The following is a 17,675-nucleotide window of genomic DNA, read 5'->3' on the forward strand; positions in this document are numbered from 1 at the left end:
GTGTCCAGATCTTTGAATATTTGCTTATTATAACAAAGTTGTGACCACCTTACTGAAAAACTGAATATGAGCTGGCAATGTGCGCTAGCAGCCCAGAAAGGCAATCAAATCCTGGGCTGCAACAAAAGAAATGTGGACAGCAGGTCAAAGCAGGTGATTCTCCCCCTCTATCCCACTCTCATGAGTCCCCACCTAGAATAGTTCATTCAGCTCTGGGGTCCCCAGCATAAGAAGGACATGGACCTGTTGGAGTGGTTTCAGAGGAGGGCCATGAAGATGATCAGAGGGCTGGAGCACCTCTGCTATGAGGACAGGCTGAGAGAGTTGGGGTTGTTCAGCCTGGGGAAGAGAAGGCTCCAGGGAGACCTTATTGCTGCCTTTCAGTATTAAAAGGGGACTACAGGAAAGATGGGGAGGGACCATTTACCAGGGAGTGTAGTGATAGGATGAGGGGCAACAGTTTTAAACTGAAAAAGGGTAGATTTAGATTAGAAATTAGGAAGAATTTTTTTATGATGAGGTTGGTGAGACAATGGAACAGGTTGCCCAGGAAAGTTGTGGAGGCCTCATCCCTGGAAGTGTTTAAGGCCAGGCTGGATGGGGCTGTAAGCAACCTGGTCTAGTGGAAAGTGTCTCTGCCCATGGCTGTGGGGTTGGAACTAGATGACCTTTAAGGTCCTTTCCAAACCAAATCATTCTATGATCTATGAAATCTAGCACTTCATTTCATCAATAGGCAATAATCAGTGGATTCCCTTTTTCAGAAAAAGTTTTTTCTAGCTGTGGCTCCTCATCATTTTTTTTTTTTTGAGATATTTTAAGACAGCACTCATTTTTATTCTGTTCATCTGTGCTGCAAAATCAACAGCTTCAAGCAGTGCAGTTCTGCGACATTGTTAGAGAACAGTAAACCTTGGTAAAGACCCTGGAGTTTCCACTCATGTAAATTGCAGGATTGTATGGCCCAGAGGTTTATGATCACTGGGTGTATGGCCCAGAGGTTTATGATCACTGGGTGACAGGTTTCTGGCCTCTGACCTCTGTTCAATTTTTTAATCAACGATCTGGACACAGGAGTTGAATCCACCATTGGTAAGTTGCTGATGATACTAAACTGGGAGGTGCTGTTGACTCTCTTGAGGGACAAGATGACTTGCAAAGGGATCTAGATAGATTGGAGCATTGGGCAATCATCAGTGGCATGAAATTTAACAAGACCAAATGCTGGATTTTGCACCTGTGACAGAATAATGTCAGACATAAGCACAAATTGGGAAAGGAGTGGCTGGAGAGCAGCCCTGCAGAAAGACATCAGGGGTGCAGGCTCAATACAAGTCAGCAGTGTGCCCTGGAGGCCAAGGGGGCAAACCTTATCCTGTGGTGCATCAAACGCAGCATGACCAGCTGGTCAAAAGAGGTGATTACCCCACTGTATTTAGCATTGGTGTGGCTTCACCTTGAATGCTGCATGCAGTTCTGGGCCCCACAATTTAAGAGGAAGGATGTTAAGCTACTCCAATGCATCCAGAGGAGGGCAACAAAGCTGGTGAAAATGCTGGAAGGCGTGTCTTGTGAGGAACAGCTAAGAACTCTGGGTTTCTCTAGTTTGGAGAAAACGAGGCTAAGGGGAAACCTCATTGCTCTCTATGGCTTCCTGAGGAGATGTCCTAATTTGAGGTAAAACGGAACCAATTTTCTGTTCAGTGATTTTACTTTGCAGCTAAGTCTTTTCTAACTACTGAAATTAACACCATATTGTGCAGAAAACATTCACTCTCAGAGTCACAAGACCTATGTTTATCGTTGGTGTCAAGTAATGGTATGCTGAGAGGTTCTTGCTTTTACTTATTGCTGTAACAACCAAGGTCAGCTAACGTTGTTATTTGCCCCATTGGAGGGTCCAAAGCAGAAAAGCATAGAGGGATTGCACTTGGGGGGAGCAGACAGGACAGGTGACCCAAAGCTGACCACCAACTTCTCCTTTGGGGTATTCCATCCCATCTGCCTCATACTCAGTATAAAAGTTGAGGGATAAAAGGGTCAGCTCTCTTTCTTCAATGGCCAGCATCCAAGGAGGACTCTGTCCATCTACCTTTGATACTAATCCATGCATTACTGAATCCAGATCCAGAATCCAGTTCCCGTCCGTCATTGATTCCAGTCTGGGACTTGTCCAGTGCCTGCTGGTGATGTGATCGTTATCCTGGGAGCTTGATATGGTTTGCTATATATTTGATTATTTCATTTTTGTTATTTTGTTATTAATATTTCATTAAAGTAGTTTAGTTCCTTCTAAACTCATAAATCTCTTCCTCTCTCTCCCCCCTCTCTTTGGAGAGAGAGGTGGGGAGAGTATCTGTCATTCACCTCAGCAGCCAGTCTGGCCCAAACCACAATAGATTTACTGGCGCCCCATGTGGAGCTCGAGCAGGGCTCAACCAGGTCTCAGATTGACTGAATAGTTTGAATTCTAGCTTGCTCAGAAATTTAAACAGACAGCTCACATCAGGTTGTTCTTAAGCGAAATGTTATATCATGCGTTTAGAGAGCTTTGTTTGAAGCTAATTGATGCAACTCCGCTTAACCTGCCAAATGTGTTGCGTGGTTTATTTGCTCTTTGTGTTTGTATGTGGTGGTTTAAATGTGCTATTTTAGTGTGGTTAGAAATTCAGATGTATAATATGATTACTTGGGTAATGGTTCTACCTGCATATTTCGGGCATCATGTGATGGATTCTATTACTAATTACACTTTCTGTTTTACCTGGGGAAAGCTTACTTTGCCCAAACCATGACAGGAGGGGAAGTGGAAAGGGGGGTGCTGATCTATTCTCCCTGGTAACCAGTGATAAGATGTATGGGAATGGTTCAAAGCTGCACCAGGGGAAGGCCAGACTTGACATTAGGAAACATTTCTTTACTAAGAGGGCAGTGAAAGACTGAAACAGGCTTCCTAGAGAGGTGATCAATGCCCCATGCCTGTCAGTGTTTAAGAGGCATTAGGACAAAGCCCTTAACAGCATGTTTTAATGTTTGGTCAGCCCTGTAGTGATCCAACAGTCAGACTAGATGGTTGTTGTAGGTCCGTTCCAACTGAAGTCTCCTCTCCTCTCCTCTCCTCTCCTCTCCTCTCCTCTCCTCTCCTCTCCTCTCCTCTCCTCTCCTCTCCTCTCCTCTCTCCTCTTTCTTTTCTCTTCTCTTCTCTACATGTCTCCAATTTCTGAGTTCTGACCTTGCAGGAGGCAGCCAGGAAATCCTGATAATCCCTGCTGTAATAAGGACTCTAAAAAGTTCTACTGCCTAAATACATTTAAACTGTGGGTATCAGTATTTCAACATCTTTGCCTTCTCAACATTATGAAGCCTGGAAGAATGCTTGCACTAAGTTTTGGGGAGTTGGAAAGGCTGGTAATATCTTCAGTCCAGGCAAATTTTCAAGGAAAAACTGTGTTTTATTTTCTAAAGCCCATCAAGGCACAATAGGGATATGGAAATTGCACACTAAAAGGTTTGAAGACTATTTTCTGCTGAACACAACCTAATCAGCTTTTCTTTTTCCTATTAGCTTTACTTAACGTTTGTTCTTTAGTCTTTCTAGATCTGTATTATTCTCATTTATAACTGTACAGCAATCTTCCAATAGTTATTTGTTCCTGTCTTAACTTTTTTCGTTGGTTTTAGTTTGAATAGCTAGTCTGAATCCTAGGGAATTTATCCTAAGACTTTGTTTATGAACAGCAGTAACATCTCTTCCTAACCTTTCTTTTACTAGACTAAATAAGCCAACGGCTTTAAGTTTCCTCACACATTGTGAATTTTCTTTTCTCTGATAATCTTAATAGTTATTCTTGGCATTTGTTCCAGTTTGAAGGGATCTTTCACAAATGCAACTGACTAGAATTTTATATCAAATTGCAATTGCATTCTTATCAAACTTTATTTCATGCAGTAGCAATATTTTTCTATCTCACTATCTTCACCTTTATCTTATAATATCTCTTTTTTGATCCTGTTTATTCTTTTTATGGTTGTATCCATTTTTGGCTCATAATTATCGTACTGCACTGCAGTGAAGATTGACTGTAAGCGTTTTAGAGTAGGCAGGACAAACTAAGTAGCATTAGGATAATAATTATTGGGGAACTCCATAGCTAAGCTTCAAAAAATTCTGTGACACTGTTTGAAAGCCGCAAATCTAAACACTGAAAGGCTGACTTGTAGTTTCTGGTAATAGTCTAATTCTTGCCGATTCAGTCAGTCTTTTGTATTAACCTCAGCATCCAAGGACCACCATTTAAGTTTATGCAACTATGAAGGAAATTCTAGTCTTAAATCAACAGGGGTATATTTAGTCATGTTAGGTATGAGGAGAAAGTAAATATAATGTTCTTTCTAGAAATTTAAATTAGTAACTGCCCAAATAAGGATAATTAATTCTTTGCAATGTTTTATAATGGGTAATACTTCCTAGATTTTAATATATTAGTGGAAATGTAAGGCTTTTAAGAAGAAGACTGGAAGAAAATCCTAGCAATAATACAAGTTGCATTTGAAGAACAGCAGGCAGGTAGGCTGGTGACATAGCAGAATAGACTTTCCCTGACTTTGGATCAAAGTGAGGACACGGAAACAGAAGAAGAAAAGGATAAACTGGTGAAAACATGCTTCATAATTCAAATTTTTAACCATATCTCTGCTTCCTAAACTTGAAGATTCAAAAGCTTTTGTAACTACATGTGTTGATTGTGGAAGCTGGAAAAAATGTTGATGTACAGAGGTCAGCCCATACGTTACTTTTTCTGACATTGCAGTAATTGCTTTATTTTATTCCAAGAAGTAAGTGTGTACTACTAAATATTTTTGCTATGTAGCTTGTTCTGTGTTGAGTTATTATGGATGGCGATACTCTTAACAAAGGCAAGCAAAATCATAGATTTAATTTCATACAGGCAAGCAAATGGACAGATAAAATCAATACATGGAAAATCTCAGATTTCTCAGAAAGATCACTTTTATTTTAATCCAGCTGTTTGCTGACAGCCCCTATAATCAGATATAATTTTTTGTTCTGTTTCATACATGTAATCTGTAAAAGTTTATGAAATAAAAAAAGAAGCAATTATCCAGAAGAGTAACTTAAAAACCTAATTTTGATGACAACAAACTGCACGTGCCAATTTAAGTTTTTGAAGAATTTGTATAAGACCAGATTTTAATTTTTTTCATTAGGTTTGTTGCAAGGGTATGTGGAAGGAGAAACTGTCTTCTCCCTTAAAATATCTGATCAAGGATTTTGTCAAATGGGATGAAAAGGAAATGGGGGAAGCCAAACAAAGAGGGATACAATCCTGACCAGAAATCTAAACCGGGCAAAATGAGGAAACAATGACAACAAACCAACCTGGTCAGTAACACTAATTGAACAAGTGGAGTCTGTGCAAGCTACGGCAGTGAAAGGTTCTCTTAAAACCTCCAGCCATTGGGCTAGGAATGAACAGTGTGTGCCCTGAAAACCATCTACTGGGAGGGACAGGTGTGAGTGAAGTGAGTGAGGGGCTCAGCACTGATGGCTGGAGTGGGACTGTGGGTCACAGCCAGTGTACCTGGTGCCAGCTTCTAGTGGGGAGTGTCTATATCTTCCCCAAAGTGGGCGTGCATGAGCACTCACTAGCAAACCTCAAGCTGGACCAGCCATTGAGTAGGAGACCCTGGATTCCAGCAGAGGTATCAGGTGGGGAGAAGGCCCATGCTGGTATTCAGGGGGAGATCCACAAGCGTGTGGTGCCTATGGGACAAGTGTGTGAGTGTGTGTACATTTTCTAGCAAGCCCCAAGCCAGACCAGTCACTTATAACATCCCTTAAAATCAGTGACACAGTCCAGTTTTTCTGGTTGCAGAGTGCAAGAAGACTTTAATACCCATCATGACAACTCCAAGTCCTATAGGGATGTGACATAATGAAGTCAAAAGGGTTATTCATTTGCTTAAAATTCAGGAGTTACTTAAATGTTTTTATAACCCGACACCTGAGAATGTCTCTGGTGTCATTAGTGTTAACTCCAGTGAAGTCAGCGCAATCAAGTCGATTACATCAGCTGAGAACCAGATGAGAGTTTTCCTGAGAAACGTTGTCTAACTGATAATTACTTGAGTCTTCTGATGGTAATTTAGTGGCTAATTAAATGGACTCTCATGGATTACTTAAGAAGCTTTGTACATGCAAATATTGTTACAACTTGGTTTTGTACATGCTAATGTAGTAAATAAAACTTGTTAGTATTACTATGCGATAGAAGGAATGATGTTGATATTACTAAAGATTACTTTGCAATGTATGAAAATTATGTTCTGCTCCCAGCTTTGACAGTGACCTTTGGCAAATTACATCAATGCTTTTATAATTTTTTCCTCAGTTATTCATTTAGAAAACATAAGAGAACTTCAAAGGACTGTTTAGACTAATACGTAACCTAAATTATAAGTCTTAGTTCTGTGACCTCTACCCCATTTTGCCAACTATAGTTCAGAGAAAAGGTAAAAAAGTACTATAAGAGTTATACAGAAGTACTTTGTCCAGTATCTTAAGCTACTGAAGAAAGCATGTGAAATACGAGTGAAGATTTAGTAACACATTCCCAGAATATCTTCCCAGTCTCCAGCAATTTCTTGTTCAGGGAATTTGTGTCTTTCTATTTAACAGTTCTTGAAATATGGACACTTAGAATATACTCCATCCATCCCTTTCAAGAGGAATAACAATGCCTGATGGATGAAAAGAGCCAATAAACCTAATTATTGCTATTATTTTTCTTTCACCATCATACATATGATCATTTTTCTGCTATTCATTAATGAAGATATATTTCTCCTTTCATAGAATCACAGAATCATAGAATGGTAGGGGTTGAAAGGGACCTCTAGAGACCATCTAGTCTAACCCCCTTGCTAAAACAGGTTCACCTACAGCAGCTTGCACAGGAATGTATCCAGGCGGGCTTTGATATTTGCAGAGAAGGAGACTCCACCACCTCTCTGGGCAGCCTGTTCCAGTGTTCTGTCACCCTCAGAGTAAAAAGGTTCTTCCTCATGTTCAGATGGAACTTCCTGTGTTCCAGTTTGTGCCCGTTGCCCCTTGTCCTGTCGCTGGGCACCACTGAAAAGAGTCTGGCCCCATCCTCTTGACACCCGCCCTTTAGATATTGATAAGCTTTGATAAGATTCCCTCTCAGTCTTCTTTTCTCCAGGCTAAACAGACACAGATATCTCAGCCTTTCTCATAAGAGAGATGATCCAGTTCCCTGAATGCCTTTGTAGCCCTCCACTGGACTCTCTCCAGTAGTTCCTTGTCTTTCCTGAACTGGGGAACCCAGAACTGAACACAGTACTCCACATGTAGCCTCACCAGGGAAGAGTAGAGGGGGAGAATAGCCTCCCTTGACCTGTTAGCCACCCTCTTTTTAATGCACCCCAGGAGACCATTGGTCTTCTTGGCCACAAGGGCACATCGCTGGCTCATGGTCAACTTGTTGTCCACCAGGACTCCCAGGTCCCTCTCTGCAGAGTTGCTCTCCAGCAGGTCAAGCCTTAACCTGTATGGATGCATGGGGTTAGTTCTCCCTGGGTGCAGGACCTTACACTTGCCCTTGTTCCTGTCCACCCAACACTCCAGCCTGTCCAGGTCATGCTGAATGGCAGCATAGCCTTCTGGTGTATCAGCCACTCCTCCCAGTTTTGTTTCATCAGCAAACTTGCAGAGGGTACACTCTGTCCCCTCATTCAGGTCACTGATGAATATATTGAATAAGACTGGACCCAGTACTGACCCCTGAGTGTCACCCATATTAGCCTGCCCCTTAATTCTTACCCATAAGGTCTTGACTTGTTCTTCATCCACTCCTAGGCAGAGCTCAATACATTCCAGTTGCTCTCTCACGTAAAGAGCAACTCCACCACCTTGCTTTGCTGGCCTGTCTTTCCTAAAAAGTCATCCATGACAGCATTCCAGTCACGTCAGCTGTCCCACCACGCCTCTGTAATTGCTATGAGATCGTGGCCCTGTGACTGCACACAGAACCCTGGTTCTTCCTGTTTATTCCCCGTACTGTGTGCATTGGTGTACAGGCATTTAGGAGAAGTAACCGAGCATGCATTCTTTATAGTGCCATACTTTACTGGGTAAAAATATCATTTTAAATTTGATAGGAGCTACACATAACATTGTTTAAGTATTGCAAGCTTATAGTATCTTTCCTACCTAATAGAATGTAATTGCAAATTTCATGTGCTTTGATTTGACCATGAGCTCTATAAGGCAATATTCCAGAAGAAAATTTAAACCAGCCTGTGAGGATTTCAGTGTAGGACAGATAATAATCTGTTATACAAATTACTTCTCTCAGACTACCAAAACATTTAAGATCTGAAACTAGTCATCTTTACATACATATCTGTACAAAAATGACACAATGAAATCTTCATCATACCCTCTTTGTAAAGCTTATTCTGTCCCAGCAATTTCCTCTTTGAATTGTTTAGTGATCATTCAGAATCAAGATTGCCCTTTCATGATTTAGCGTTTATGTGATCAGCAATACATATTATATGCCTCTGCATAATAAAAAAAATCAATTGAATCTGAGTGGCTTAAAAATGATTGTCTTCTTTTAGCAGTTTAACATAATAACATTTTTTAAACATTTTGAACTACTTTCCACTAATATGCTAGATGATAATGGTTATATATCAAACCCAGTAATTCCCTGAAACTGCTTAGTTTTGTGCCCACTAAATTAGCTGGGTGTAAAATGTTTAGTGAAAACAACAGACATTCGTTCAGTCAGACATAATTCTATACCGATGTAATTACAATGGCTTGGAGCCAGCATTGACAGATCCTGGAAGTTTATCATATAGGCAAAGGACAAGACCAGTACACCCAGCTGTATTGTTGTGATTAACATTTCTTTAAAAAATATTTGAGGTGTGAACCTCATCTTCTAGCACATTTTGCAGAGTCCTACTTATCCAAAAAGTATAGCAACAATTTTTAGATGTCTGTCCCTATGGAAGTGTGATGTTTTCTGTTTTACTCATTTGTTTAATTTGGGGAGGGTATGCTCCCTTTCTATTTTCTGTTGCCTGCTGGAATGAACAGGAGACTGTATCTCAACTTTATTCTCTCTGTCTTTTCTCCTGCTCTTGAATATTTCACATACTTTAGCAAGTTCCTGCTTTAGCATCTACTTTGAGAGAGACCAATTTCCCAAGAATGTGCAACTGGGGATTTCTAGCTTTTGTTGTGCTCTTTCTTCACACCGGCTCTACTGCTTTTGGGTTTTCTCCCTTTTCTTTATAATATATCCATCTCTACTACTTTTGTTTTTTCTCCCTTTTCTTTATAATATATCCAAGAGATAAACATTTTTAACTCATGAAGAATGTATTTCCCCTACTACTCCTGAAAACTGTGTCTTTACTGTGTTTCTTTTTTTCTAAGGAAACTGGCATATTCTTTGCCTATAATAAGTCTGTAAAGGCTGAGATTTTCTTTTTTTTTTCTTATCATCTTCTTTTCATGTGGCTTGCTTTTCAGCACTCTTAGCATTCATTCTTTGAACACTAGTACACTACTGACCACTGGAAATTTTAAAAAGCAGTATTTATTTATTTTAGTTATGCTGACACTCAGTTTTGTTTAACATTTACTGCTGTATTACAAAAAACTTCCCAGAATTAATGGTACTGCTGGCCCTCTCACTGTCCGCATTCCTCTACAAAATATTCACAAAATGATCAGATCAATCCAGTTTTTGTTTCATTCATTTGGCAAGCAGTAGGCTTCACGTGGACTTATATCAACAGATATGTATTTTGGAAAAATTTGTGTGAAGGGAAAGCACTCCATTGTTAGATTGTAGGTCTCTGGTTCAGTCCTTATTTCAGACACATTTTTCAATTCTCTTTCATGTGTACACTGTAAAGGTATTATTTTTCATGGTGAACAAGTGTTAGTATCAATCTTCTTTTGCTTACTGATTTGTGAAGAGTTTCTTCTCAGTAAATTAATATCAAGTCTGGTCCTAATTCTGTACATGCATTTTCAGATCCTGGTCATGCTCCGGTCTTTCATAGTGAGATCAGCTCGTCTCCCAAGATTACTAGATTCTTTCTCCAGCTATTGCATTTTCTGGATATTTTTTATACTCTTCATTAACTTTTTCTGGATATGCTAAAAATTCCTCATCATATATTTCTTACTTTTTGCGGTAATTCTCAAATGCATGTGTCAAAGTTTTGTAACTCCTTGGTTTAACTTCCTAAGGATAATTTACATTAAAAAACTTGCAGATACAGCTAAGTGCATTAATTTGTTGTCCACATCTTTATAGTTCTTAACTGTGTTAGGGCTTTCGGTTCCTCTGTTCTTCAGCACATCCTCTGTATTAGCTTTTCTCTTGGTAACATGTGCAGCTCAGGGATCATTTTGCATTCCCTTCCTCCTGCCCCACCTGCCTTCCTCCCTTTCCTGCCTTCCGACTTCCCTCTCTCCCTTCTTGTTCTTGTTTGCATCCTTGTTCTTCCTTTCTCACTTTCATCAAAACAGAAAAGTGTTTCTGCGTTATTGCAAGGGGTTGGGGTTTTTTGCATTAATGAAATTAGATATTGCTTCAATACATACAGATTCAGATTCAGAACCCCATAATTCTCTACAAGAGTCATTGGGTTGTACAAAGAAAGATTTAAACTGAAGCAAATAAGCAATCCTAATAAGAGAACAGGTATAATGTTGTTCCTGCACTTATGATCATCAATTTTTAATAGTTTAACTCTGTTATTTCCTTCTTCAAAAGAAAAAAAAGAATATTTTCATCATCCATTGCAGTTTAGGTTTTTATATATTCTGATCTATACTTTTCTGTATTTACACATAACAATTGATGGGCTTTCTTGATCTACTTTATTGATTTTTTCTTTCCCTCATGATACTCAATTAATAACCATAACTGCCAGGGTGAAAAGAAACTGTTGATTTGTCTCCCTTATGGCACTTAAACCAGCTTCCTTATTCAGAGGTCTCAAAATTCAAACTGTGGAGCTGAATTTTTTTTCTTTTTTTTTTTTTTTTAAAAATTTACATTCAATCAGGTAATTCAGTTGCACTTACTAAAGAATGTCTTTTAAAAAAACATTTACTTTTGTAAAACTTTTTTTTATTCTTATTTCTGATTTAGAATTAAAATCAAGTCTTGTTTATTCACTATTCCACACAATGTCACAATGGGATTTCATTAGTCCACAAGGCTTTCCCCCCCACTACACTAATGCACATTACTGCAAATGTTGAATGTGAAATATATGTCACTGGATTCATACTTAACACTGTATTTAGTAGTATGGTGAGGATAAAATTCTTGTTACTTTAAAATTGTTCAAAAATCTACTTTACTGATTTGGAGGACTATGAGTATAGACTACATCCTTTCATACACTTTAAAAATTTACTAGTTTCCTGTTCTTGCTTTATTTTTATTTTGGTTTTAATGGAAATAATTTTAAAGAATAGGATGTGATTAATATCTTTACCCAAGAAAATATTTCTGAATTTGGAGAGAGGTGAAAATTTTAGAGGCTGCCCAAAAAAACAACCTATCTCAATTTGTTAATATTAAATCAAGAAATATTTAAATCTGTTTTTAAGTATTTCAGTTATATTAAATTCCTTTTCACAAGGCATAGGAAGACAAAAGAAAAACAACTGACATTTCCTTTGATGTGATAGTAGTTTCATAAATTCTAAGTTCAGAAAGGGTCATTATGATCATTTATTTTTACCTTCTGTATAGAATTGTTGACAGTTTTTTACCATGCTATTAAACTTCATACCTTTTCATTGTAGTATAGCCTATCCTTCTGAAAGATATCCCATCATATCTGATGGATTTCAAGTGGTGGTTAATTTCAAATATCCCTGATGAAATAGCTAATTTAACTGGAATACAAATTTTATCTCTGAAATAGATTTCTAAATTTTTATTGTTTTCAAATTGCTCATTGTAATTTTAGCTGCCTTTTTTTTAATGCTCTACCTGTTGAAAACTTAAGCACTGAAATTACAGTGAGAATGTTTGCCTTTGAGTTATTCCTATCCTGCCAGTAAAGAAAAAAAATATTTACAAGCCTACATTTGCAATATTTAGTGTCACTTTTTGGTGACTTGAAGGATTATTCAGAGCTCTTATCTGAACAAACTGAAACTTCAAACCCTTTGGATATCACCTATTGCAATCACATAATCTGAACAATATCACATAATTCTGAACATCCCAGAAAAAGGGATGACTGCATTATTTCATTTGAAATGTCACAGCTGGTGTGACTTTTTAGCTATAAAAATAACTTTGGAATTATTTTTTTACTGTGTAATTCATTGATGCCATTGCAAAATTTCTTCTAAGCAGAATTTCCTGCTCTATTATATATCCAGATAGCATTACAGAGAAATCATTTTGGTTACTTTTATCAGATTGAGTATTGAAGCCATTAAAAAATATATTTTTAGCAAATTCAGCTTAAAAATACATTTTCCAAGAAAGTTGAATTTCAATGCTTACATTTTTTTGCTATGGCTGTAGAAACTATTTTTCTCATGGATGGAAACAAAGGATTCCATCTCATATGATGGAAAAAAAGGATTTTTGGTATAGAATGAATTAAACCTGTCAAACGTTTCAGCTAAATTTAAATCAGACTGGTTTAAATAGAAATACCAATACCATGGAACGTTTTTGAAATACAACATTTATAGGAGGAAGTGTAGATAAAAGAGCTAGAAAACTCCTCTGATCATGTCTTGGTTTATTTATAATTAAATAAAACTATGCAGAAATCTGGGGAAAAAATAAATCCCCAAACTCAAAGCCAAATCAAAATAAACAAGAAAACTTCTATAGAGCTATTACTACATTTGGATCTTTATTGTTCTTTAATGGAACAGGACATAGTTTCCATCATAGTTATTTGAAGAACAGGAAAAAAATCAGGCACAAGGTAGACCAGCTGTGACCTGTACAAATATATTGGATATTCCCGATATGACAATTGGGTGGGGTTTATTTTGATTAAAACTGAAAGATAATTTTAATGTAGAAATCTGTATATAAAAGTTTCAATGAAACTTTTATAATCTTGTTTCCATACATAAGCATCCCAGGACAAACTTGCTTCGTATTGCCTGTTCAATCAGTACCTAAGACATTTGTAATACTTTGGAAATTGCAAGGGAAGTGTCAGTGTATTTCCCTCTAACATTTGACTTAATTTGCCTTTATTAAGACTTATTACAATACAATTTTAAACTATACAAGCACCTGTTAATTTTTCCATAAGACAATTTTTGTTTATTGTATAGAATGGGTGATTGTGGCAGGTTGACCCTGACCAGCAGCCAAGTATAAACATGACTACTTGCTCACTTGGCTCTGCCGTGGGATGGGGTGAAAACAGAAGGAAGGGGAGAAGACCTGTGGATTAAGATAAAGGCAGTTTAATAGGTGAAGCAAAAACTGTATGCAGAAGGAAAGCAAAACAAGGAACTTACTCACTACTTCCCATTTCCAGGTAGATGTTCTGTAACTTACTGGGAAGGAGGGGCTCACCATGCATGACGGTTCCTTAGGAAGACGAATGCCATAACCATGAATATGCTTTCTTCCTCCTCATTTGGCCAGTTTGGGTCAGCTGTCCTGGTTTTGTCCCTTCCCTGTTTCTCGTCCACCCCCAGCCTACCCATGGTGGGGGCAGAGCTGGAAAAAGAGAAAGCCTCAACACTGTTGCAAGGACTGTTCAGCCATAGCGAGAGCACTGGTGTCTTATCAGCACTGTTTTATTCACAAATCCAAAGCACAGCACCATATGGGCTGCTAATAAGAAAGTTAATTCCATTTCACCCAGACCCCATACAGTGATACAAATTGAATATGCCCTTTTAATTCAGATCTGTGGATTTTCATCTAAAGCATCATTTTCTCATATGAGCGATCCTAGGCCTCATTTACTGCGTAGTATCAAATCGAAACCTTAACAGAGAATCAATCACTTCACGGACTCATCTGCAACAGTTGTCACTGTGTCATTTGAATGACTGACAGCTGTTAATGAACATCCTTCTATAATACTATGTAAGTATACTATCCCATATGTAGTATATAAGTATACTATAAAAGGATGCAAAGGAGAGAAGTTCTATACCAGTTTAATAGTTTGAACATTTATCTTGGAAGCCAAGAATCTGAAGTTGCAGGTTTAGTGGTAAGTATTCTTTTACATGATCAAGTTGACACAGTATACTTTCCATTTCAACTGTGAACTCATATCTGAATTGGACTGAAAGATATCACTTTGGGTGCTTAAAATTAGGAACACTTTTATGTATGGAAGCAGTTTAATTTATGTTATTTAGCTTTATGCAGGAAATGTTTAGCAGAGAGGGAGAGTCAGTTTTCCAGGATGGTAGTCAGCTTCTAACATGGATTCATGCTTTATCTTTGTGCTGTTCTCTGTTTTCTTAAGTATATATTCTCCTGCTTCCGAACCACAGAGAAGTACTCTACCATACGAGCTGTATCTGTCATGAGAGCACTGCCCATTTTCTAGGAACTAGTCTTGTAATTAGATGTGCCAGGTGTCACAGAACCTCACAAAGCCAAGCCAGACTGACTAACAAACTAAAACCAGGATTTATTTTTACAAGACAGTAACAAAACCAAACTAAGTTTTACTCTAACCGAAACTGCTTTGAGACTCTGACAAACATTAAAAACCACAGGTTCAGGATGTCTCTTAATACTACACTGCTGACTTAAGAATTCTTAAGGTTTATGGTAGATGACCCAAAATACACATAATCTCTCACCTATATAAGATGAGGTCTCTCGATCTGTACAGAAGGAGACGAACCGTGGAAGGCGTCTCGACCCACGGGGAGAGCCACCCCCACCCACAGACCCGCTGCTCTGAGGGAGACCGACTCAAAATGGTTCTCTCACGGGGCCCTGTTTATATCCAATTCGAATCTGACTTGTGGTTATATATGGTCATGTAGCCCTCCCATAGGCCAAAGACCCCAACTTCTTCACCTTTCAACCGAAATAACCACCACCACATTGGCATAACACAAAGAGGTGGGAAGTTTTTCTCTAGTCTTTGTTTGTTTTCATGGCTTTTGTCAGATCTTAGCTGACCGGAACCACAGGGAAATACTCTACCACTCAAACTGTATCTGTCACAAGAACACTGCTTGTTTTCTAGGAACTAGTCTTGTAATTAGACGTGCCAGGTAATTCTAATGACAGATGGCACTATTCAATTTTTTGTAACTTTACAGAATGACTCCTTATTTCAAGTGAAAATCACTACAATTTCTCTTAGAAGACAGTGTGCTTGAATTATTTGTAAAACGAAACCAAACGAAAACATAGAAAGTACATATGTTTTAAAGAATAACGGAAATTCAGTAGTTCAATAGTTTTTTCTTATCTTTTCACTCAGGATCCAATTGCCTCTGTCCTTTGGAAAACTACTACTAGGAAGGGAAAGGACATTTATCCAAATACAACCAAAATCATTATTGGCATCACAGTGAACACCCTTCCCTGAATTAACTGGTCAGCATGTCTTCAGTCACAACTAATAGGCTGTGACTTCCCTCAGTGTCCTGTTAAGTGTTTTTTTGATCAAAGCAGGTATTCCCTTTACTGGAAGGCTTTCTCACCATGATATGGCTATTCATTCACTCTGTGCTACTATCAGGGGATATGTTCATGTATTCAATCTTTTTTGCAGGCTTTCTTCTTCCATCTTCAATGGTTCCACCTGGGCTAATAGAATTCAGTTCACAACTGCAAGCAGAGATGTATTTGTAACTTTAGCTTGCCTTTTCAGTAGTCACTTCGTGGAACTGTCCTTATGTTCTATAAAATCAGTAGACACACCATGGTATTTTCATGTTGTGGACAGTCCAGTATTGCAGTACAATCCAATCCAAGTCTTGCACTGTCCTGCTGTTCAGAAGCAGCGATGATTTGTTTATCAGCTGCCATGAACTCTTTCAGCTTGTGTAAGGATGATGCCCATCAACAGTTTACATTTTTCTACAGCATCGCAGCAAGTAGTTTTACAGTATATTATTTTCACAGTGTTGTTTCTCCAGTCCATGCTGCTGATGATCAGTGTTGCTGAGAGTCCATCACAGTTCACTCCATTGTGGATTTGAAATAGAACTGGTGGGGGATTTCATAATATAATTATCAATATGACAGATGAAAAACCAAGAACACTTTTTCCAGATGCCAGAACAGTAGTCATATTTTGGTTCATCCTAATCTATTGAGGAAAGCTACGAATAAGTCCTGGTAGATTAAAAAGCTACCCATCTCCTCCCTCAGCTGTGCGCAATGCCTTTGCTAAGGGTTAATAAATGTTCCACACCAGCTGGCAGAGGTTCATGTATATCACCTCTCCCCCTGGCACAGTTTACAGCATTGTATATCACTTACAAAATGTCCAGAGCCTATAGTGTCATTGAGATTTGAAGTAGGTTTGTTTTTCACAATCTTTCCTCCGCTGCCCAGCAGGTTTAGATTATTTTTGCAACTTTATGCATTCCCTGTTGCTGTCTGCCACTCCCGCACACTTGGATCAACTATTATCTTAATACCTGAGCTCCTTCAGCTTGAATCTTTTACTTGTTCCATCAGCACATATCATTAATATGACTCTCTCATTGGACAGCTCATTCACCTATGCTATTCAGGTTTGGGTTTTGTTTGTTTTTCTCTTGCTGGTTCTTTAAAGAGGAATCACACCCCCCAGCCACCATCTCATTTCATAATGGGGATTTTTTTTTATACCACCTGCATGATAGGTGAAGCATATACCTCTCCTTCTACTTCTTTCTTTTGGCTAAAAATGGTACCTCTGTATTGTCTCATCCGATAGTCACAGACTAAAATTAACAGAAGCTATAGTATTATCGGTGTTATTACTGGCATCGCTATATCAGCATTTTATTATTCTTCTCCTCCAGTGAAGCTGAATGAAAGAATCCTTCTTTTCCCCTTCCACTTTCATTTTTCTCTTATTTTTATACCATGTTTTGTTTCTGTTACCTCCCTAGAACTACCTGGATTTTGTCTGGAAATCCCACATTCTCAGAAGTCATGTTTCTGTATGTTGAATTCTTTGCTTCTGTATTCCACTTAAAACTGACACCTTTTTTTCCTAAGAATCACACTCTCTTGCTTGTTTTGGTCTTTATATGCTGCCCTCATAATTCTTGTTCAATGTGTTTATGCACCTTGAGAAAAGCCCTTGCAGGTAAATTAACTGATCCTTCATGAAAATACCTCTTTGCAGACGGGTTGCAGCTCCGGCTATTGTTCAAGCCATGTGCATGCAATCCACCATTCTGCGGCACCCTCAGAATTGTTCTACATCTGGTTTGCTGCTTCTGCCATTATCTCTGTGATAAATATAGACATGTGCAAGCCAGCACTTAATATTCAGGCATGGGATCTGAAACCAGTCTAATAATTCTGTAAACACATATCTCAACATAAAACTGTCGTTAGTCTGCAGAGAGACCTGTGCTGTTATAACTAATGAATTTGCAGCAGATG

Source organism: Vanellus vanellus, assembly GCF_965231255.1.
Source record: "Vanellus vanellus genome assembly, chromosome: 4".
Lineage (NCBI taxonomy): Eukaryota > Metazoa > Chordata > Aves > Charadriiformes > Charadriidae > Vanellus > Vanellus vanellus.